A 25,618-nucleotide genomic window follows, 5' to 3' on the forward strand; every position below is an offset into this window, starting at 1 on the left:
AGAGAGGGACAAGGAATAGGATGCTTCAGTTGAATAGTCACCAGACAGCGGTTCCGGCAATGCCCCAATGGGAGACTTCTTCAGAGTGCCAATCAAGAACTGGGGTGTAGCGTTGCAGCCAAGGCAGACCGAGGAGAACCGAGGAAGAACAGTGTGGAAGCACATAGAACTTGATCTACTCCTTGTGCATAGCACCCACTTGCATCTTCAGAGGTTCAGTGATAAACTTCACTGCGGAATTCAGGCACTCCCCGTTGATAATAGAGATGAACAGAGGCTTAGCAAGCTGTGTGACTGGAAGAAGATATTTATGGACCAGAGAGGCATCCACAAAGTTCCCTGCTAAACCTCAGTCCACAAAAAGCAAAAACAAGGAACAAGGAACCCGGAGGAGGAGAAGAGCCAGACAGGCATGTATAAGCGAGGAGAGGGAGTATTCACACCTAGAGACGCCTCTTCCACCTGCCCTAGGTACAGGCACAGATTCTCTCCCCGTTCGCGTGAACTCTCTTGAGGAGACAGATGAGCTCGATCCACCTGCATAGGTTCTTCGGCAGAAGGCAAAAAAGTAGGCAGAGGTGGCCACTGAAGCACCGGAGGCAAACAGGGAAGACAACAGGAACGGGCAGGTTCACGTTCTTGAGGGAGCTCCTCTTGTCCCTCATCAAAACGCACATCAATGCGAGTAGCCAGCAGAATCAATTCGGACAGGGAAGATGGTGGGTCCCGTGTGGCCAGGCATCCTTTGCCCTGCAAGAAAATCCCTTCTTGAAGGTGGCACACAGGGCTGCATCATTCCAATCCAATTCAGAAGCTGGAGTACGGAAGTCGCCAACGGAGGAATCACCTTGACAGAGTTTTAGGAGCGCGGTTTCTGCTGGCTCCTCAAAGACACTGCGGAATTCCAAAAGGAAAGCTTGCAGATTGGTTGTCACTGGATAACCTTTGTCCCAGAGTGGAGTAGCCCAGGCCAGCACCTTACCGGAAAGAAGGCTCACCACGAAAGCCACTTTTGCACGTTCAGACAGAAATTGATCAGACATGAGTAACGAAACCTCTGCACAATTTAGGGTCCCCTTCATACTTGGTTGGCAGCGACAGGCGAAGCTTGGGACCAAGGGATGCCCCGGAAGTTGCTGCCCCCAAAAGAGCTGCTGGAGCGGATTGCCGCGGTTGTTGGTGCTGTACGGAAAGGAGCTGCTGCATCATGGTGGACAGCTGATTCAGCTGCTGAGCCTGTTGAGCCAGCTGTTGTGACTGCTGAGCCACAATTGAGGAGAGATCCTCGACACTAGGTAGTGGCACCTTGGCGGGATCCATGGCCGGATCTTACTGCTACGACTGAGGTGTAGTGGATCTGCTAACCTGTGAGGATGATGACATGGGCCGTACCGGGGAGCAGAGTCTAAGGTGTTGCTGGTTTTCACCAGAGCACACCGCAAAGCGGGATGGACTTTCTGCGGCAGGTGGCACCCAGGTCGCTACCCCTCATACGACTCGTCCGCACAGGCAGCCGAGGTGTAATGTGGCACTATAAAGATAAGGCAATACGTAGTCAGGACTGGTAGGAGGTCAGGGCTGGTTGCACAGTAGCAAGGTCAGGTCACGTAGCAACAGGTCAGAGGGCAGGCGGCACAGGAGCAAAGTCAGGATACGTAGCAATAGGGTCAGATAGACGGCAAGGCAAGACACAAACTGAATGCTTTCTCTAAGGCTGATAAGGCACAAAGATCCGGCAAGGGTCAAAAGGAAGTGCTTGTACTCATAGGGTCATGGAGCAGAAAGAACCAATTAAATGTGTACTATCCCTTTAAATTTCACAGAGCCAACGCGCGCGCCGGCAAGCAGGAATCACATGGGGATGACGATGAAGGTAAGAAGCAGAGGGCTGAATATGGACCGTGCCGGGCAGCGGAGGAGGAGTGCATCCGCGGCCAGCATGTTTGACTGCGGCACAACTCCTAACAATAACATGTGGCAACACGTTGTAGTATATATGGTAAAATTGCCTTCCTTACCATGCCTGGGAGACATTTCTGCTGGCATCGATGGTAATGATATGAAGTTTAAAGGGAACCTATCAGCAGATTTTAGCACATATAATGCTTGGCAATGCGTTATATATGTTAAAATAATTATCCTCACCATCCCCGGGGGATGTTTGTGCCCCCAGGGATGGTGAAGATATAAAGTTATAAAGTCCCCCCGTCCACTCGGCAAGTAGTCCCCTGGGCGGGGACTTCTACTTACCAGCACCCATTGCTCCGCAGTGCTCTGGCCGTGGCCCCGCCCCGTCGGCTTGAATGATTGCTCGCGTCACCACTCTGCTCCGTCTACTTAGGGAGCAGAGCGATGACGTGAGCCGTCATTCAAGCTGTCGGGGAGGGGCCACGGCCGGACCAATGCGGAGCAACAGGTAAGTGTAAGTACCCGCCCAGGGGACTACTTGCCGAGTGGCCAGGAGGACTTTATAACTCATATATAACACATTGCCAAGCATTATATATATGCTAAAATCTGCTGATTGGTTACCTTTTAAACAGTGTCACCTTTTAATCTTCACCATTGTTGCTGACAGGAATATCTACTGGGCATGGTAAGGAAGAAGATTTTACCATATTAACGCATTGCCATGTATTTTAACTAATCTAGAGGGGAAATCTAAGTGGCCAAAGCCATTCAGCCGGAGACCGTCCACATCTTATTTTGCGTCAGTCTCTTTATAATCTTGTCTTGGTTATTATTTATTTGGCTTTTATTTATATGTCTATTGTTTATATGTACTGTTTTATTCTGATCTCTTTGAACATGCCTTATAAAAACTAGTTGCCTTTCTGGTTATGTATGCCTTTAAATTGTTGGTATAAAGCAAACAATCCCATTTCCTCACATGTATACTATGAAGTTGGAGGTCAGTTAAAGGCCCAGGAGAGAATGAAATTATCACATCAAAAATCTATACACAATACATTTTGAACGCTTTTTTCATTCCATCGATAGAAAATAGATTTAGTGATGATGACGTTTTTTTTTCAGGATGATAATGCATCTTACCCCAGAGCAAAAAGTGTTACATTTTTCTTTAAGAAAGCCAAAACAACTCAACAGTCCAGATTTTAAAGTTGGAACCAGCCTGATAGAATTCTGTTTTTCATCAGTGATGTCCATGCATCTAAGAACAAGAAGTACTAACTGAGAATCTTTTTCCTGATAATTCCATATTTGTTTTCTTTAAGGTTGCCCAGATTATCAATCTGCCTGAACCCAAAACTATCTGGTTTTGCCCATACCAACCAGCCACAGCTCAGCTTTCATTTTACCAGAACTTGCTAGGAGATGAAAGCTGAGCAGTTACTGAGCAGGTAAATCACTCCAATTTTGTATCCAACTGATTGATAAATGTGTTTTTAATACCAGGCCATTCTATGCAAATTCATTTCTTTTTTTTTTTATACATAGATTCAGAACCCAGCTCTATTTGTATTATGGAGAGTTCCAAATTGCTGACATAGTAAGCTTTGTCTAGTGGTGGCTTTACCTAGCGGTGACTCTGGTTTCCTTCCATACTCCAAAACATACTGATAGGTGAATTTAGATTGTTAGCCAATGTGGATAAAGGGACCAATATTAAAGTACAGCGCTGCAGAATCTGTGTGTGCTATACAAATACAGAATTATTATCATGATTATTATTATTGTTCAGGCAGCAAGAATTTTATCATCTAACTTTATGTCTATTTAAATGATTTTTTTTGTAAAATATCTGGTTACTTTTATGTAATAAGAGTGGACGTTCAAGTTTAAGACTTTAAGCACATGAGGATAATTTATAATAACCTTGACTGTCCACAATACATGACTTGCAAAAACCTGGTGTGGACAACAATAGGGGTAGAAGGACCTTGGGGCCAGCCCTGACAGATTTTCAATTGATTTTCATACAAATCAATAGAGCAGCTTGCCGTGCTGTTGGTCTGAATAAAAAATCAGTCGAAAATCTGTCAGAAAGCGGGCCACTTTGCAAGGAAGGAGATGTTTGTTAAACAGGCATTCTGTTAAGCGAAGTAAACTGTGCTGCCAGTCAATGCTTAATGGCTGGCACCATTTTAAATAGCAGAATTAGCCGCTGCTGTGTTTACAAAAGCAACACTCAATAACTGCTCCAAGGAGAATACAGCTATTGGAACACATTCAGCTCAGCACTATCACAGCTCTAATCTACACTACCTACATGTCAAATGCACTTGAAAGCTGTCAGAGCTTTTATGTAGCCCTAAATAAATCAAATTAACAGTAACAATATCTTGAAATTGATGAATATTACCATCATCTGGATAATGCTGACATTTGTCAGATATCACCAGATTGTTAATTCTAGAACATGCTTGTGCTATTAAATATAGCAAATATATCAATGCTATACAGTCATAGATGTAAAGGTAATGTGATTTGAGTGATTGGGTGTATTCCATATGCTCTCTAGGGATGATAGGTTTTGTGGTGCAGGCTAGCTGGGAGTACTAGTCCCTTGGAAATGTAGACTGTAGGTGATGTCATGTGGCAAAGTGGTATAGCTAACTTGGTCGTCTCCAGTGAGCCCAACAACACTTTTATGAGCTGTTCCCGTGGTGTCAAGAGCAGGAATTTAGAAATCCAGACACTTGTATTATGTGGCAATATCGTAAAAGTTTAATAAATATAGAACATCAGTAAAGTATGTCCAAAAAATGGAGAACAGAAGAAACAGGTACATATACCAGAAGCTGGCTTCTCTCTTATAGGAAGTCATGAAGCGATCAAAGACACAACAAGTGTCATAGAACATGGGTTTTTATTTGCAGTAAAACAATAAAAGGATTAGCAGAAGACAATATGGATTCTGTTGTGGATTCAACACTTCGTCAGGTCTGATCACATAAACAATGCTGACAGTTTATATAGTTTAAAAAAAAAGCTTTAGAGTTTACATTGGGCTGCAAAGAGGCTTTATGTAACAAATGTAAAACATGAAAAAAGTAATAAACTAGCATGCACATTAAAACACTGTTCCAGTGGCCAGAATTTAAAAAAGGACGCATAGGTTCAAATGAGTAATAATAAGTAGTAACAGAGATAGCAGAGGGTAAACAAAGTCATCAAAACACATTCTGATAAGTAATGAACATAAAGATAGTTAAATTGGCTGTATAGACATAATGATAGAAACAATGCAGTTTAAAGGATACGTTCACACGTGCATATTTTCTTCTGCACATTTGCTGTAGCAAAGTTTGCTACCCATTAAAGTCAATAGGCAGCAACATCTTCAGCAGCACTTGTCAGGTCTGTTGCTTGGCCAGCAATAGAAGCTAGTGGATACAAAGCTGGAAAGTTAAAAAGCTCAGCAGTGCAGTCTCTGGCCAGGCTTTGAATGGGGGACTGGGACTGAGGTGAATTATAGCATGTAATTTTTTAATAGTTACAGGGAAGGCATGGGCAATAGGAATTTGTAGGTTTTCAGAAATACCAGACACTATTGGGGACATTTATCATCGTTGCTTTGGTAAGCAAGTTCTGTAGGCATTTTTTTTTGCTTTATTTTTGCTTATGTGTGATACATTTATTATACACTATCACAGGGGTTGATAAATTTGGCTCACATAAGCAAAAAAACAATAAATCACTTTTGAATACCATTTTTTTTAGCACACATAAGCAAAAACCAATAAATGACTTCAGATCACAAATTTGCAGCTTTGAAAAAAAATGTGGGATATATATATATATATATATATATATATATGTGTGTTTATTACATTTTTTTTTTTACTTTCCTTTAAATGTAATAACTAAATTTTTTTTCTTCTCATTTCAGATCCGTGTATCCTGTGGATTACTTTAGATTCGGAGGACTATGGTGACCAGTGTTATTTTTTTGTTTAATGTTAATAAAATGGTGAACAAGGGTTTTTGGGGGAGTGTTTTTTTTTGGATTACATTTTTTTTAACGTGTTGTGTTTTTTTTTAAATTTACTTGACAGGCTTAGTAGTGGAAGCCGTCTTATAGAGGGAGTCCATTACTAAGCCAGGGGTTAGTGTTAGCCCCAAAAACAGCTAGCGATAACCCCAATTATTACCTTGGTACCCACCATCACAGGGGTGCTGGGAGGAGCCGGTGCCAACAGGACCGGAGCGTCAAAAATGTATCCTGTGGACTACTTCGGATTCGGTGGACTGTGTGGATGACCAGCGTTTTTTTTCTTTCTGTTTAATATTAATAAAATGGTTAACAAGGGCTTAGCGTTAGCCCCCAAAACAGCTAGCGCTAACCCCCAATTGTTACCCCAGTACCCACCACCACAAGGGTGCCGGAAAGAGCCGGTACCAAGGGGCCCGGAGTATCAAAAATGGTGCTCAGGGGTCTAGGCGGTAACAGGCTGGCATTATTTAGGCTGGGGAGGGCCAGTAACAATGGTCCTCGCCCACCCTGGTAATGTCAGGCTGTTGCTGCTTGATTGGCATTTGGCTGAGAATAAAAATAGGGGGCACCTCATGCTTTTTTTTTTTTTTTTTGCATAAATAATTAAATATAAAAAAAAAATGCATAGTGTTCCCCCTATTTTTATTTTCAGCCAAATAACAACCAAGCAGCAACAGCCTGACATTACCAGGGTGGGCGAGCACCATTGTTACTGGCCTTCCCCAGCCTAAATAATGCCAGCCTGTTACCGCCTAGACCCCTGAGCGCCATTTTTGATACTCCGGGCCCGTTGGTACCGGCTCTTTCCGGCACCCTTGTGGTGGTGGGTACCGGGGTAACAATTGGGGGTTAGCGCTAGCTGTTTTGGGGGCTAACGCTAAGCCCTTGTTAACCATTTATTAATATTAAACAGAAAGAAAAAAAACGCTGGTCATCGACACAGTCCACCGAATCCGAAGTAGTCCACAGGATACACGGATCTGAAATGAGAAAAAAAAGAAAAATAGGTTAATACATTTATTGTCACCCGCCCGCGCATCTCCTGTGCCGCACAATCACAACTCCCAGCATGCCTTTACAGTAAGGACATGCTGGGAGTTGTAGTCATGTGCGGCAAGCTTGTCACCTACTCCCCGCTGCATGACTACAACTCCCCGCATGCCCTTACAGTAAGGACATGCTGGGAGTTGAAGTTGTGCGGCAGGTGGCAGGTAGTCGTGCAAGCCAGGGAAGCGGGTGGCAATGCGCTCCGCTCCCTGGCCGGCGGTGATCAGAAAATCACTGTAATTTTTTACATTTCATATTTGAAATGACAGTAAACTCTGCAGTGCCATAGCAAAGTGAGCCCGGGCTGACATAACACTGCAGCCTCCCGGGACTCCTTCAGCCAGGCCGGAAGATGTGCAGGAGATGTCCCTGCCATCCTTCAGCGTGTACCGCAGTGCTTAGGGATGGCAGGGACAGTTCCTGTACATCTCCCGGCCTGTCTGCCAGAGTCCCGGGTGGCTGCAGAGTGATGCCCCCTCGGGCTCCTTTTAACATATAAAGGAGCCGCTGAGTTTTAGTCCCTACTGTAAGATCAAATTTCCCGCTGGGTCCCGTCACTGGCTGCTCAGTCCTGGTCAATCACGGGACCCAGCGGGAAATGTGAAACTACAGTAGGGACTTCAAAAACTCTGTGGTGCCGAGGTATGTTGAAAGGAGCCCGGGCTCTGTCTGATTCTATCCCTGCTACCCTAACTTAGTGACGGGGACACTGATTTACAACCCCCCCTTGTCTCCCACCTGCCGCGCCGCACATCTCCCACCCGCTACCTGCTACAAAACTACAACTCTGGGCATGCCCTCACTGTAAGGGCATGCTGGGAGTTTTAGTTTTGAAACAGGTAGTAGACAGATGGGAGATGTACGGCGGGCGGGTGTGAGACAAGGGGGGATGTAAAGCAGTGTCCCCATCATTAAGACTACAACTCTGGGCATGCCCTCACTGTAAGGGTATGCTGGGAGTTGTAGTCTTGCACTAGGTAGCAGACAGATGGGAGATGTGCGGCGGGTGGGTGTGAGACAAGGGGGGATGTAACGCAGTGTCCCCGTCACTCAGTTAGGGTAGCGGGATAGAATCAGATTTAGCCCGGGCAGCTGCAGAGTGATGCCAGCCTGGGCTCCTTTGTACAGTTGCAATATCATATTTCCTGCTGGAGCCGTGATCACGGCTCCCAGTGGGAAATATAAAAATCTGCTCTCCAAAGCCGTTTTGTAAGCCAGGTCCAGGCTGGCTTACATTAAAGGAGTAGTCCAGTGGTGACTCAGTGGTGAGCAACTTATCCCCTATCCTAAGGATAGGGGATAAGTTGCAGATCGCGGGGGGTCCGACCGCTGGGGCCCCCTGCGATCTCCTGTACGAAGCCCCGACAGCACGAGGCGGCGGCCGACACGCCCCCTCAATACAACTCTATGGCAGAGCCGAAGCGCTGCCTTCGGCAATCTCTAGCTCTGCCATAGAGATGTATTGAGGGGGCGTGTCGGCTGCCGCTTCGTGCGGGGGTCGACACCCGCTATCTGGGCCGAGAGCCGGGGCCCCAGCGGTCGGACCCCTCGCGATCTCAAACTTATCCCCTATCCTTAGGATAGGGGATAAGTTTTTCACCACTGGACTACCCCTTTAACGCTGTTTAGGAGGGCTTTCGACTTTTTATGCAACTTTCGAAGTTGATAAATCCTTGACCACTGCAAAGTGAAAAATAAAATGTACTTTCGTAAGCTCTTTTGTAGCTTTTTTGCTTACAGCCAAAAGTGGCACAATAATTTGCTTAGGTGCTAATGCGACTTTTTGTAAGCAAAAAAAGAGCTTTAAATCCTTTGATAAATGTCCCCCTTTGTGACTGTTGTTGAAGGCAAGCTTGCTGCTTATCTGAACACTACTTGGCATAGTGACTTTGGCAGGTATTATGTATATAATGTATAATTTAGCTTTTGCAATATTTATTTAAGATTCAGCCTCTTTAAAGAGATAATAAGCCATATTTGGGGGTTCATATTTTTTAACTTTTTATATTTATATTTTAGATTCTTCTAAATCTCAATTGGCTTCATGAAGTAGTCCTGGAATGTTTTTTCAACAGTCTTGAAGAAGCTTCCAGAGGTTCTGATATATATCTTTACATATATGTATGTGTAAACACCATTTGGCTTTACTATTTAGGCACGGTATGGCTATATACAAAGACATAAATATTGGTTGCTGCCTTTTTAATCAGTTGAAGGTATATTGTACGATACCAGAAAGGCATTATGATGGCAGAAGAAGACAAAATCTTATATCCAGACACATGAGAATCAATGAGTAATGGGGAAAGAGGTCAAAAAGTTAACTGTGTCAGTAATAGATGAATGCACTGATAATATCCGACTATACCATGATCACTTTTAATACAGAATCCAATAATATCCCAGGCTTCCCACACTCCACTACTAGGACCTTGCAACAAACAGCGTGATCTCATCAAGCATAGGAAAGGGCACAGGGAAATATCCTCTTTTTCTCTGCAAGGTTCCTTTTCATCTGGGTCAGTGGGAAGTCTTGTGACATTTTCCCAGGGAAGTCCTTTTATGACTCAGAACTTCCTCTAAGTTCATAATCAAAAGGAAACGGACAGAGAACATCTATTTTAGATACATAATCTTTGTCTGCTATGAGAGTCGTTCAAATAAAATATAGCAAGAAAAAAGGGAATTATTATTAAATTATTTAAGGAGAACCAGTCATCTGTTTTGGAAGCTGTTTCTAGTGTGTAGAGAAAGAGCATTTTGAGTCCAGCTTAGAACAAAATCTGCCCTTGCACCCAAACTGTCTGGTTTTGCCCATAACAAGCAACCACAGCTCAGCTTTCATATTTTAACAATATCTGGCAAAATGGAAGCTAAAGTGTAGTGTAAGGGGTTAAAGTGGTATTCCAGGAAAAAAAAATTTTTTATATATCAACTGGTTCCAGAAAGTTAAACAGATTTGTAAATTACTTCTATTACTTCTATTAAAAAATCTTAATCCTTTCAGTACTTATGAGCTTCTGAAGTTAAGGTTGTTCTTTTCTGTCTAAGTAATCTCTGATGACACTTGTCTCGGGAAACGCCCAGTTTAGAAGCAAATTCCCATAGCAAACCTCTTCTAACTGGGTGGTTCCTCTTCGAACTGGGCGGTTCCCGAGACACCTGTCATCAGAGATTACTAAGACAGAAAAGAACAACCTAAACTTCAGAAGCTCATAAGTACTGAAAGGATTAAGATTTTTTAATAGAAGTAATTCACAAATCTGTTTAACTTTCTGGAGCCAGTTGATATATAAAAAAAAAAGTTTTTTCCTGGATAACCCCTTTAACTGTCTGCACATAAAATCGTGTATAAAGCTGGTAAGATGTCACAAGCCACCCTTTGGCTCCTTATTGACCCCTTATTAACTTAGCTGATCATGTAAAGAAACCAAATGTTTGTTCAACCCTATAAAAATAATTGCCTTGTGTACCTGGGAATCTACAAGAACATGATCCGTGTTATCCTAACGTCACAATACACGCATGCCACACGCAATAGTGAACTAATGGCTGATGGCAATTACATTACAATTAACACTGACCTGTATTTAGATGAATGCTTGGAATAGGCACAGCACATCCTACTGTTCTATGTGACAAATCAGTGCTCTGGATTTAGATGCTAAAGACCCAAATCAAAGACTTACAATAGGTCCCTTTCCTAATGCTAAATATATTGCTCACTATCACCTCAATAGGGTTGACCTGGCACAGCATCATCAAAATCCTTGTAGGCTGTATTCACACATCGCATTTTTTCAGCATTTGATATATTTTTATGTTTTTTTCCTGCAAATTTGCCATCATTTTGGCATAATTACAGCAACAATGGTGCTTTTTCATACTTGTAGGCTTACCGTATTTTTCGCCGTATAAGATGCACTTTTTCTTCTCCAAAACTGGGGGGAAAAAAGTCGGTGCGTCTTATACGGCGAAAACACCCCTATCGCGGCGGTCCCTGTGGCCATCAAAGGCCGGGACCCGCGGCTAATACAGGACATCACCGATCGCTGTGATGCTCTGTATTAACCCTTCAGACGCGGCGATCAAAGCTGACCGCCGCATCTGAAGGGAAAGTGACACTAACTCGGGTGTTCAGTTGGGCTGTTCGGGACCACGGCGATTTCACAGCGGCAGTCCCGAACATCCCGACTGAATAGCCGGGTTAGTGCTTACAGGACACCGGGAGGGACCTTACCTGCCTGCTCAGTGTCTTCTCCGTTTAGGGATCCCCTGAATGGCCGGCGCTCTCCTTCCTCATCATCACGTTGTCGCGTATGTGCGTCAGCGTGCGTAACGACGTGATGGCGGCGACGGAGAGCAAGGATACCCGGCCGGCAGCAGAGACGTTCCGGAGCGACGGGGACGCGGCGACAGCGATGGAGCGACATCCAGGGCAGCGGTGACGGGTCCGGAGCGGCGGGGACACGTGAGTATTACCTCCGATGCAGTGGTCTTCAATCTGCGGACCTCCAGATGTTGCAAAACTACAACTCCCAGCATGCCCGGACAGCCAACGGCTGTCCCGGCATGCTGGGAGTTGTAGTTTTGCAACATCTGGAGGTCCGCAGGTTGAAGACCACTATTGGGTTCAAAATCTTTATTTTTTTTATATTTTGCACCTATAAATTGGGTGCGTCTTATACGCCGGTGCGTCCTATAGGGCGAAAGATACGGTACTTACTTGATGATGAATTCTATGCAGAATAGAGCAGTTAGTGAAACTGAACTGAATTCTATCTAGTATCCACTTTATCATTATTTTTAATAGCATGCTTTAGATTTGTAAACGAACGGTTCCAATTCACACCAGCTTCTCATTTCATACTGCTGTATTTATCATGTGTGTAATAGCTTGACAAAAACACAGCCAAAAAGCCTGTTTCTGTTTAGGGCCAATGCCATTAATTCCAGCTAATAAGCAGAATTGACATATTTTATATTATTGTGCACATAATGTGCATAAAAAATAAAATCTTAATGAGGAAAAATGTAATTAATCTTTCCAGTAGGCCATAGAATAGTTAGCTTAAGCAGCAGAATTTCATAAGGAAATATGATAACAGGAACATAAACCAATGTGAACAGAAGTTCCATAGTCAGAACAAGCCTATAGGAAACCAGTAAGTGACAGCATGACATAAGCAATATTTCTGGACACCCTACCAATAATTTCCTCCGATAACTATGTGTCAGTGTCTATCGCTGGAACATAGAGGCCTCAGCAGAGAAATGACTGCTATTCAAAATGTGTCAAGGTTGTTATGTTTGGTTTAATTCTTAAACAATTTTGTCTAACAGTGAAATTCAGTGAAAATAGTGACAGTACATTCTGAATGTGTGAACACTGTCAAAGTCTTGTAAACCACTTACATGACATAACAGAATAGGTTAATGACCAAATTAGGACACCTGTGTAATAGAGTGACATATCTCAAAATGTTAAAATACCTGGACCAAATCTCCTTATCTGTGGACCGAGGTTGTAAGTGTCTTTCGTAGCAGTTATTTGACAGCATATAGACTGTTATAAACTTTACATGTACGATACCTTGCTGCTGACATGCCTTCAGGACACTGCCTGAAATTTCCACAGCCCTGCAGATTAATGTTCAGCATTTGTACTCAATGTAACTAGAGTCAAAAAACAATACAACTTTATTGGCAATATGACTATACTAGTAGTGATTATAAATACATCATTTGTGTGTTATATATAGTGAGCCAAAAGAATAAAAACAGAAGGTAAGCGACTGCCCAAGCTGAATGAAAGTTAAAGAAATATAAAGCAAAATATAAGAGAGGAACCCCAGAAGAAGTGAAAGATCTCCGAAATATACAACTGTCAACTGTTATGTCAACAGCTTTATCAGCAAAATATGTTGGAAACACATATACACTCTAGGGAGATTTATCAAAAGCTGCGCAGAGGAAAACTTGCCCAGTTGCCCACAGCAACCAATCAGATTGCTGTGAGAAGGATGGGAGTTGAGCTGAGAAAAAAATGGTCCATTTTCTATTTTTTTCCCCTGCTTAAAGGAGTAGTCAATGAGGAGAAACAGTCTAATGTCGGCACTGCCACTAGGATTCAAAAGACGCACTGTAGTTGCACAACAACCACTACTCAAGGACACTTTGCCGATTTCCCGGTGCTCATCCAGAATAGCAGAGCTAAAATCATGAAAAAAAAAAGATACGGAGGCACTCAAATCTTCTCATCCTCTCGGTCATTGATTAAGTGCAGGTGCGTGAAACGACTCCTTGGACAGGCATTGCTGTATGACCTATTCCTGAATAAATATACCGCTGAAGATTCGAGTGCCTCCGTATCTTCTTTTGTATTAAAGGAGTAGTCTCCTGGAATAAAATGTATCCCCTATCCGCTGCATAGCAATCTCCTGTATCTCCTGTAGCAATCTCCTGTATGGAGCTTTCGCCCAGAGCAGCACATTACAACCCCCACCCAAAGCGGGGGCCGCCATGCCCCCTCCATATATCTCTATGGGATAGCCGAAGATAGCCGAACGGCTCTCCCATAGAGATACATGGAGAGGGCGTGGTGGCCCCCGCTTCGGGCAGAGGTCGTGACGCGCCCCTCCAGTTGAGAGCCGGGGCTCTATACAGGAGATTGCAGGGAGCCCCAGCGTTCGGACCCTCTGCAATCTAAAACTCATTCAAGTCAATGGGATCCGTTGGGACTGACGGTGTCAGTTGTAGTGTTGAGCGGCATAGGCCATATTCGAATTCGCGAATATTCGCGAATATATGGACGAATATTCGTCATATATTCGCGAATATTCGCATATTCGTTATATTCTCATTTTATTTTCGCGTATGCGTAAATACGCACATGCGAAAATTACATATGCGGAAATTCGCATATGCGAAAATTAGTATATGCTAATTTTCGCATATGCGAATTTTCGCGCGCCAGTCTCACACAGTAGTATTACAGCCTTCTTTACACCACACAAGCTGGAAGCAGAGAGGGGTGATCACTGTGATGTGTACTGTGAAGAAAAAAAAAAAAAAAAAAAACGAATATTCGTAATTACGAATATATAGCGCTATATTCGCGAAATTCGCGAATTCGCGAATATGCGATATTCGCGAATAATATTCGAATTGCGAATATTCGCGAGCAACACTAGTCAGTTGTACCTGTTCAGAGTCCAATCAGGCAAAAAAAAAAAACTGCGATCTGACTGGTTGTTATGGGCAACTGGTCAACTTTTCCTCTGCACAGGATTTGATAAATGTTTCCCAAAGTTTTCAAAATGTTATTATTTGTTTTATTAAACTTTATATATTTTTTTACCTTTTAACTAGCACCACTAAAAGACATTTACATTTGATCTGCTGCTCAATTATATAATACATTGAACTACTATTGTAGTGCAGTGTATAATACCTGACAGCATTATGCTGACAATGTATACAGCCTTTCCTCTTGTACGGCTGTATACAGGCACTTAAAGGGCGGGCATAGGGGCCTTCAAAAGGCCCCTGGCTGCCATAGAAACCTATTGACACCCGGTGATTGTGTCGCCGAGATGCTGATGAGTTAATAAAGCTTCACAGTTCTGTGATATGCCTTGGTCATGATTTGACCACGGCATGTAATGGATTACAATGCCAAGAGTGGAGCTGGCAGCCAGGCCTCCATGATTCCCCCACAAGATACCTGTGCTGGATGTATACCCTGCCTAAAAAAATTGTCAGCCTGGTTGCACCTTATCGACCGCTGTAAAAATACAGATGGGCGATCACTAAGAAGTTAAGCTACTAAATAGGATGCAGTAAAGAAGTGTTCTCCATGCAAACCATGTCCACTTTGCCCAACAAACACACCCTCTGCCACAGGAGGCGTACATGTCATGTGAGCCAGCCAAAAGTCGTATAATAAATAGGGAAAATGAGGATTCTCAGTCTACAATGGTGCAAACAGGTGCTTACAGGTACAAATGTTTTAGTAAGTGTCCCCCTTAATATGTCCATATAAAGCAGGGGTTCTCAACCCGTGGTACGCGTACCCCTATGGGTATGCCACAGGTTGTGCGGGGGTACGCCAATGCGCTGACAAATATCGGCCATGCATTGGCCAGTATTTGTCAGTGCAGAATGGGGAATGGCCTAATTTATGGGAGCAGCGTGGTTGCCGGGCAGACGTGTGACGTACCCTGACATTGTGCGGAGGTTACGCACAGCGCAGGAGGATGTCATCCGTCAGTGCGTAGGACGTCACCCCTTGTGCCATTATTCCCCCCTCCCTCTGATCCCCTTTTGCCATATTGTATAATAATTGCACATGAGGATCAGAGGGAGGGGGGATAATGGCACAAGGGGATTAAGATGGAAGGGGGAATAATGGCACAAGGGGATTAAAATGGAGGGGTGATAATTGCAAAAGAGGAACAGAGGGAGGGGGGGTAATAATGGTACAAGGGGATTAATATGGAGGGGGGATGATGATTATCCCCTCCATCTTTATCCCCTTATGCTATTATTCCCCCTCCCTCTGATCCCCTTTTGCCACTATCCCCCCCCCCTTCATCTTTATCCCCTTGTGCCATTATTCCTCCCTCCCTCTGATCCCCTTTTGTCATATCAGATAATAATGGCACAAGGGGATTAAGATGGAGGGGGAATAATGGCAAAAGGGGATCAGAGGGAGGGGGGAATAATGGCACAAGGTGATTAAATATTGCATTAGTATAAAGGTAAGCACATGCCATTATGAAAATAAGTAATTTTAGCCACTGGTACCCCTCGCGCATAAGTCCTGCAGGCATACTTTTACCCTTTGGGGGAACAGTCACGAAAAAGGTTGAGAACCACTGATATAAAGTCATCACACACAGTTTCCACAACCAGTTAATAGAGCAGCCATTATTTAAAGGGGAATTCCAGGCAAAAACGTCTTATCCCCTATTGAAAGGAGAGGATAAGATGTCTGATCACGGGGGGCCCGCATTGTATGCGTAGCTGCGTGTGCAGCTTCGGAAATTGCCGGGCTTCCGAGACAGGGACGTGACGTCACGCCACGCCCCCTCCATTCATTTCTATGGGAGGGGGAGTAACGGCCGCAACGCCACATCCCATAGACATGAATGGATAGGGGATAAGATGTTTTTGCCCGGAATACTCCTTTAACCCTCTACGCTGAGCAGCAAAGCTTAGCAACCTTTTAGGTTGGTACAGGGGAAAGGGCCAGTCCAGGATACCTGGGGCTACCTTGTTTTTTAACCCCTTAAGGAACAAGCCCATTATGACCTTAACCATGGCCCCGCGTCATAGCAGGTCGGACTCGGCCTCTAACAACGGTGGCTAATAGTGGCTAATATCGGCTATTAGCGCGCGCCACTGATCGCGGTGCCGTGCGCTATTAACCCTTTAGACGTGGTGTTTAAAGTTGATCACCACGTCTAAAGTGAAACAAAATTACTCCCTCTAGCTTAGTGGGCTGTTCGGGACCACTGAGGTGAAATTGCTTCATCCTGAACAGCTGTAGGACACGAGGAGGGTCCCTTTACCTGCCTCCTGGTGTCCGATCGCCAAATGACTGCTCAGTGCCTGAGATCCAGGCATGAGCAGTCAAGCGGCAGAATCATTGATCTATGTTAGCCTTTGTGATAACAAAGATCAATGTAAAAGATCAGTGTGTGCAGTGTTTTAGCCCCTTATTGGAGCTATAACATTGCAAAAAAAAAGTGAAAAAAAAGTTAATAAAGATGATTTAACCCCTTCCCTAATACAAGTTTGAATCACCCCCTTTTCCCATTTAAAAAATAAAAACTGTGTAAATAAAAATGAACATATGTTGTATCGCCGCGTGCGGAAATGTCCGAATTAAAAAATATATCGTTAATTAAACCGTACGGTCAATGGCGCAAAAGAATCCAAAGTCCAAAATGGCATATTTTTGGTCACTTTTTATATCATGAAAAAATAGCGATCAAAAAGTCCAATCAATACACATATGGTACTGCTAGAAACTTCTCGGTGCAAAAAATGAGCCCTCATACCGCCCTGTACGCAGAAAAATAAAAAAGTTATGGGGATCAGAACATGTCAATTTTAAACATATACATTTTCCTGCATGTAGTTATGATTTTTTTCAGAAGTACGACAAAATCAAACCTATATGAGTAAGGTATCATTTTAATCATATGGACCTACAAAATAAAGATTAGGTGTCATTTTTACCGGAAAATGTACTACGTAGAAACGGAAGCACCCAAAACTTACAAAATTGTGTTTTTTCTTCAATTTTGGCACACAAAATTTTTTCCGTTTCGTCGTAGATTTTGGGGTAAAATGACTGATGTCATTACAAAGTAAAATTGGTGGCGCAAAAAATAAGCCCTCATATGGAGTTTTAGGTGCAAAATTGAAAGAGGTATGATTTTTTAAAGGTAAGGAGGAAAAAATGAAAGTGCAAAAATGGAAAAACCCCTGGCCCTTAAAGGGGTACTCCTCCGCTACACATCTTATCCCCTATCCAAAGGATAGGGGATAAGATGTCAGATCGCCGTGGTCCCGCTGCTGGGGAGCCCCGGGATCCCCGCTGCGGCTCTGCGCTATCATTACAGCACAGAGCGAGTTCGCTCTGTGCGTAATGACGGGCGATACAGGGGACGGAGCAGCGTGACGTCATGGCTCTGCCGCTTGTGACATCACGGCCCGTCCCCTTAATGCATGTCTCTGGCAAGGGGCGTGATGACCGCCACGCCCCCTCTTATAGACTTGTATTGAAAGGGGCGGGCACGTGACGTGCCCCTGTATTGCCCGTCATTACGTGCAGAGCGAACTCGCTCTGTGCTGTAATGATAGCGCAGAGCCGCAGCAGGGATCCAGGGGCTCCCCACCAGCGGGACCGCGGCGATCTGACATCTTATCCCCTATCCTTTGGATAGGGGATGAGATGTCTAGGGGCGGAGTACCCCTTTAAGGGGTTAAGGACCAGAGCATTTCTGTGCATGTTACGCCTAGCGCTCCGGGTCCCCGCTCCTCCCCGGAGCGCGTACGGCGTCTCTCTCTCCGCAGCGCCCCGGTCGGTCCCGCTGACCGGGAGCGCTGCACTGTCATGGCCGTCGGGGATGCGATTCGCACAGCGGGACGCGCCCGCTCGCGAATCGCATCCCAGGTCACTTACCCGTTCCCGTCCCCTGCTGTCATGTGCTGGCGCTGGCTCTCTAGGGCGCGCGCGCGCCAGCTCCCTGAGACTTAAAGGGCCAGTGCACCAATGATTGGTGCCTGGCCCAATTAGCTTAATTGGCTTCCACCTGCTCCCTGGCTATATCTGAGCTCCTCCCTTGCACTCCCTTGCCGGATCTTGTTGCCCTTGTGCCTAGTGAAAGCGTTTTGTGTGTCCAAAGCCTGTGTACCAGAACTTCTGCTATCCACCCTGACTACGAACCTTGCCGCCTGCCCCCGACCTTCTGCTACGTCCGACCTTGCTTCTGTCTACTCCCTTGTACCGCGCCTATCTTCAGCAGTCAGAGAGGTTGAGCCGTTGCTAGTGGATACGACCTGGTCACTACCGCCGCAGCAAGACCATCCCGCTTTGCGGCGGGCTCTGGTGAAAACCAGTAGTGACTTAGAACCGGTCCACTAGCACGGTCCACGCCAATCCCTCTCTGGCACAGAGGATCCACCTCCTGCCAGCCGGCATCGTGACAGTGCACATCTGACCACTGTCACTTTACGCATTAATAACTCTGGGATGCTGTAACTAATCATTATGATTCAGAGATTGTTTTTTTCATGACATATTCTACTTCAACATAGTGGTAAATTTTCATCGATACTTGCATCATTTCTTTGTGAAAAATTCCAAAGTTTCATGAAAAATTTGAATTAAAATTTTCTAAATCGGAATTGTTCAGGGACCAGTTCAGTTTGAAGTTGATTTGAGAAGCCTTCATATTAGAAATACCCCATAAATGACCCCATAATAAAAACTACACCGCTCAAAGTATTCAAAATGATATTCGGAAAGTTTATTAACCCTTTCGGTGTTTCACAGAAATAGCAACAAAGTGAAGGAGAAAATTCACACTCGCATGGTCTTGTAGACCCATTTTTTTAAATTATTTTTACAAGGGGAAAAAGGAGAAAAAGCCCCCAAAATTTGTAACCCAATTTTTCTTGAGTAAGGAAATACCTCATATGTGTATGTGAAGTGTTCTGCGGGAGCAGTAGAGGGCTCAGAAGGGAAGGAGCGACAATTGGATTTTGGAGTGAATTTTGCTGAAATGTTTTTTGGGGGGCATGTTGCATTTAGGAAGCCCCTATGGTGCCAAAACGGCAAAAAAAAAAAAACATACTATTTTGGAAACTACACCCCTTAAGGCAAGTAACAAGGGGTACATTGAGCCTTAACACCCCACAGGTGTTTTGATGTCTTTTTGTTAAAATCGGATGTGTATATGAAATACTTTTTTTACACTAAAATGCAGTTTTTTCCCCCCAAAATGACCATTTTTAAAAGAGGTAATTAGAGAAAATGCCCCCCACAATTTGTAACCCTATTTCTTCTGAGCATGAAAATACCCCATGTGTGGACATAAAATGCTCTGTGGGTGTACTACAGGGCTCAGAAGAGAAGGAGCCACATTTGGCTTTTGGAAAACAAATTTCGCTGAAATGGTTTTCGGGGGGCATGTCGCATTTAGGAAGCCCTTATTGTGCCAGAAAAGCAAAAAAAAAAAAAAACACATGGCATACTATTTTAGAAACTACACCCATCAAGGCATGTAACAAGGGGTACAGTGAACCTTAACACCCCACAGGTGTTTGATGACTTTTCGTTAAAGTCGGATGTGTAAATGACATTTTTTTTCCCACTAAAATGCAGATTTTTTCCCCAATTTTACCATTTTTACAAGGGGTAATAGGACAAAATGCCCTCCAAAATTTGTAACCCAATGTCTTCTGAGCATGGAAATACCTCATGTGTGGACATAAAGTTCTCTGTGGGCACACTACAATGCTCAAAAGAGAAGGTGCCACAGTTAGCTTTTGGAAAGCAAATTTTGCTGAAATGGCAAAAAAATTACATGCCATACGATTTTTGCACTGTATCCGGCTTTGTCGTCGCACTGAAAACCATGGTCGGGCGCGGTTTTCAGTCCGGCAATAAAATTAATGAGCAAAAATGAGCCGACCAGAGAACCAATCTGAATAGGATGCGGCACAGGTCTGGTGGGGATACAGCAGCTGCCGTTTTTTTAATTTCCCAAAACATAGTGTGAATGCATCCATAGCTCAGCTTTTATTTTTACCAGAAGTCATTAAGATATAAAAGCTGAGCTGTGATTGGTTGCTATAGTTTATGCTCTCATGTCCATGCTGTCATAATGCAATCATAAGAAACCAGTGAGTGTTACTTTAAAACCCTGTACTTTAGATACAGTATAACTTTCTATAAATACTGTGCTGTAAATCAAAACAGATGAAAAATGTCAATTCACGTTAATAAAAAAAAATGTCAAATGTGCATATGCACTGTGATTAATTTTGGGGGCGCAGATAGCCGTTGTTGATCCTTCATTGTAGTGCCTTTCGGAATATTGAATAGTACTCCTGCTGATATTCAGACTAATATCCAGTCAGTCATCTGCATCAACTTTGACAAGTAAATCCTTTTCCCACTGTTTGACAAAAGGATCTGCATCATTGGAGTCAGAAAGAAGAACCGATTTCTAAACACAAGAGATTATGCCTTGATTAGCATAACATCAGCAGAATGTTTTCATGTTTTATTGTATTTTTATATTAAATATGCTCGAGCCAGAGAAGAGTAAAGTAATGTAAAGGATAAAGCACATTATTTTTCTGACACACTGAAGTCTTATAAATGTTTATCGTTGTTTTTGCACTTTTTAAAACTAAATAAAATAACTGTAAATAACTGAAAGTATGTTATTCTCTAGGGTGAGGTGACTTAAACTACAGACTACCGGGCATGAAGAGATTAATGTATCATAACTGAAAACAGATACAGAACATATCATTGAAAGACAACTGAACACATCACCGTGAGAGACAAAGGTCATAAACGTAAACCTGTAAGGATCAAAGGAAACTTTTGTTCACACATGGTAAATATAATTACCGTATATACTCGAGTATAAGCCGAGTTTTTCAGCACAGTTTTTCGTGCTGAAAACACCCCCCCTCGGCTTATACTCGAGTGAACTCTCCCCCTCAGTTGTCTTCAACCTGCGGACCTCCAGATGTTTCAAAACTACAACTCCCAGCCATAGGCGTGCGCCCAGGCTCCCGTCACATTCGGGACATCCAGGGAGCGTAGGAACCGGGGGGACACATCCCACCCAGAAAATCATGCAGGAGGACAGATCATGGGGGAAATCCCCCCCAGTTCTGCCCGCAGACTTTGCTGTATTATATGCTCCCTGGGTCTATTTAACCCAGGGAGGCATTTATAGCTGGTCACTCACTTCCGGAGCTTCTGGACTGCGTGCGCATACAGTTCAGAGAAGGCCGTGACCTCTTCCCAGACGCAGGCGCCGATGATGTCAGTCATCAGCGCCTGCATTGTGGAGAAGAGAGAACGCAGCCCGGCTCTTCTGGAGATCGCTGCGTGGGACTAGGTGAGATTTTTTTATTATTTTCTTCGGTACTCTCTGGGATGGGGAATCGTGTGGGGAGGTGACCGAGGGGGAGGGAGGGAAGGGGGGGTTAGGGCAAATGTGGCTTTTAGTCACAATACACAGTGTTACTTCACATTTATTCTACTGGAGCCTTTTCACATAGACACGCTATTATGCAGTTACTTCTGTGAATGTTTATTCCTGCTCTTTATTTTGCAGTCCAATTATATGTTAATTAATGTCCTTTGTATGTTTAGTTCACAAATAGAGCAACTGATGGAATGCACTTCATACAATCATAGATGCAGAGCCTCTAGTGCAGTGTTCTCCAACCTGCGGACCTCCAGATGTTGCAAAACTTCAACTCCCATCATGCCCGGACAGCCAACGGCTACCTGCCTGGCTATCTAGCAACCTGAATATCTACCTGCCTAACTATCCATCTACCTAACTACCTGGCTACCTACCTAGCTATCTATCTACCTAGCAACCTAACTACATGGCTACCTAGCTAGCTAACAACCTACCTAGCTAATTGCCTACCTGGCTACCTGGCTAGCTACCCACCTATGTTGCTAATAACCAACCTTGCTACCTACCTAGCTATCTACCTAGCAACCTAACTACCTACCTGTATGACTATCAACTTAGCTAGCTAACAATCTACCTAGATACTTAACAAGCTATCTAGCTAACAACCAACCTAGCTATGAACATACCTACCTACTGACATAGTTGCAACCTACCCATGTAGCTAGCTACCTACTTACCTGCCTACCTACCTATCTAGCTAGCTAACAACCTACCTACTTTCAGACGTATTTATCTAATGAGGGGGTCTATGGTGAGGGATAGGCCTACTTAATGGGGTACCTACTATTCCTTATTATGAGAGGGCATTGCACTGGAAAAATGCAGAGTCAAACATGTTTTTCCTGCAGATGCTAAAGAGACGGTTTTTACCTGGAAGAAGTTGACATGTCAGTCTGATCCAGATGCACAAGAAAAGAGGACATCGCTGATCAGAAATGATGTTACCTGTGAGTCCCTAGATGTAACTATAATCCCCTATATGGTATACAGATCCTTTGTACAGCTGGTATCTACCTTTATATGATCCTGGATACAATTACTTATATGGTATACAGGTCCTGCAACAAAGTCCAAGACCACAGCACCAAAAATGATAAACTGATACATGCAAAAGAGCTGTAGTTTATTGGTTCCCCAAAAGTTTTTTTTGAGGAACCAATAAATAATAGCTCTTTTTTTCCAATTTTGGTGCTGTGGTCTTGGACTTTCTTGCATGTTTGGTATCCGGATTGGCTATCTGGATGACTATGGGGACAATGGATTTATCTAGTGCTGTCTTATCTGTTTATGTATGTGTGCATGCAAGCAATAGTGTATTTGTGTGTTTGTATATGTGTGTGTGTGTGTATGTATATGTATGTATATATATATATATATATATATGTATATATATACGCATGCGTGCGGCGTCTGTTTGTGCTTTAGGGTGCACACCCTAATGCAATAGGCTGCACACGCCTATGCTCCCAGCATGCTGGGAGTTGTAGTTTTGAAACATCTGGAGGTCCGCAGGTTGAAGACCACTGCGGCCGTCATCATCATCCATCTTGTCTTTAAATTTTGCAGAATTGCAGATGGAATCCCATTGAACTCAATGGGGCTTAAATGTCAGCAGAAATCTGTATTTAGAGAACACAGAATTATGCTACATTTCTGCCGCAATTTCGACAGGATTCCACAGTTCCCCAAGTCTGTTCAGCATACTTGTAAAATTACACCGTGTGAACATGGACTAAGGCTGGGTTAACATGGAAGAATTTCCTCATTGAATTTCCTCACTGAAAATCCTATGCAATAAGAAATTAACCGCTCACTCTCACACACCTGTGAATGGATAAGTGGGTAACATCCCTCCGGTATTCAAGTACAAAGTACAAAGACGCCCACGCGTTTCAGGTTATACCCCCTTAATCATAGCATAACGCTCTAAAGTACAAACAAGTTTTAAATATTGTAACAACCTGTCACATGCCTGTGACATAATACAAAATACAATACAATACAATATAAAATCTGATATAGATCAACATCAGATATTGAGCGAACATCTTAAAAACTAAAAACTGGCATGGATTAGTATAAAGATGTTAAAGGGGTACACCGGTGGAAAACATTTATTTTTTATTTTTTTTATCAACTGGTGCCAAAAAGTTAAACAGATTTGTACATTTCTTCTATTTAAAAATATTAATCCTTCTAGTATTTATCAGCTGCTGTATGCTCCAGAGGAAGTTATTTTCTTTTTGAATTTTTTTTCTGTCTGACCACTGTGCTCTCTGCTGACACCTCTGTCCATTTTAGGAAGAGTAGGAGCCAATCCCCATAGAAAAAATATCCTGCTCTGGACCGCTCCTAAAATGGACAGCGGTGTCAGCAAAGAGCACTGTGGTCAGACAAAAAAAAACATACAGCAGCTGATAAGTACTGGAAGGATTAAGATTTTTAATAGAAGTAATTTACATATCTGTAAAACCTTCTGGCACCAGTTGATTAAAAAAAAAAAAAAATTAACCGGAGTACCCCTTTAAGGACGCTGCCTGTTTTTACCTTAATGACCAAGCCCAATTTTTCAAATTTGGCCTGTGTCTCTTTAAGTGGTAATGCTTTTACTTAGGCTGCTTTCACACTATAGAAATGTCCATTTTAATGATCTATTATAATGACCCGTTTATAAAACCATTAAAAACGGCCGTTACAAAATCCCATTACAGTAACCCCCCGACATGCGATGGCCCCGACATATGATCAAATCGACATACAATGTCCTCTCAGAGGCCATCGCATGTCGATGTCAGTATCAACATACGATGCTTTTATATGTCGGGGCCATCGCATTAACTGCTATCCGGCAGCGCAAAATGCTTAAGCTGCTGTCGGATAGCAGTTTAAGCATCCTGGGCAGGTTCACTTACCTATCCCCGCTGCTCCGGGTCCACTTCGCGATCCTCCGGCGTCTTCTCCATCTTCTCCGGGTCCGGGCCTCGCTTTCCGGCGTCGTTATTACATCGCTGCACACGCTTTCCCGGCGCAGCAACGTAATAACGTCACCAGAAAGCGAGCCCTGGACACCGGAGAAGATGCGAAAGAAGCCGGAGGATCCAGAAGAAGATGCCGGAGCAGCGGGACAGCATCGGGAGCGATGAGGAAGCGGTCCGGAGCGGCGGGGACAGGTGAGTATTAAATGCACTTTTTACATTGCACGAATCCCTCAACATACGATGGATTCGACAAACGATGGGTCGTTTGGAAAGAATTACCATCGTATGTTGAGGGACCACTGTATAGTCTATGGAATTTTTACATTACCCATTTTAACCCGTCATAGCCCATTATTAATAACGGACGTTAGTTTGTGAGGGGAGAAAGTAACGAGAGAAATTGTGCATGCACGATTTCTTCCATTCTTTCTTCCGTCACAAAATAATGTCCGTTATTAATAATGGGCTATGACGGGTTAAAATGGGTAATGTAAAAATTCCATAGACTATCATAGGATTTTGTTACGGCCATATGGGATTTTGTAATGGCCGTTTAACGGACGATTTTAAGGGTTTTTATAACGGAACATTATAACGGGTCTTTAAAACGGATGAATTTCTAGTGTGAAAGGGGCCTTAGCGACAGGATTCTGAGATAGTTTTTTCGTGACATATTGTTCTTTATATTAGTAGTAAATCTTTGTTGATTCATGCAGCATTTTTTGTGAAAAACTCAAAAATTTTGTGAAAGATTGGAAAATTTCTGGCGTTTATATAAATAATTTTTTTATGGCATTCACTGTATGGTAAAAATTAAGTTATTTTTATTCTGTGGGTCGGTACAATTATGGCGATACTCAATATACATAGCTTATTTATGT

Source organism: Hyla sarda, chromosome 2 (assembly GCF_029499605.1).
Source record: "Hyla sarda isolate aHylSar1 chromosome 2, aHylSar1.hap1, whole genome shotgun sequence".
NCBI lineage: Eukaryota > Metazoa > Chordata > Amphibia > Anura > Hylidae > Hyla > Hyla sarda.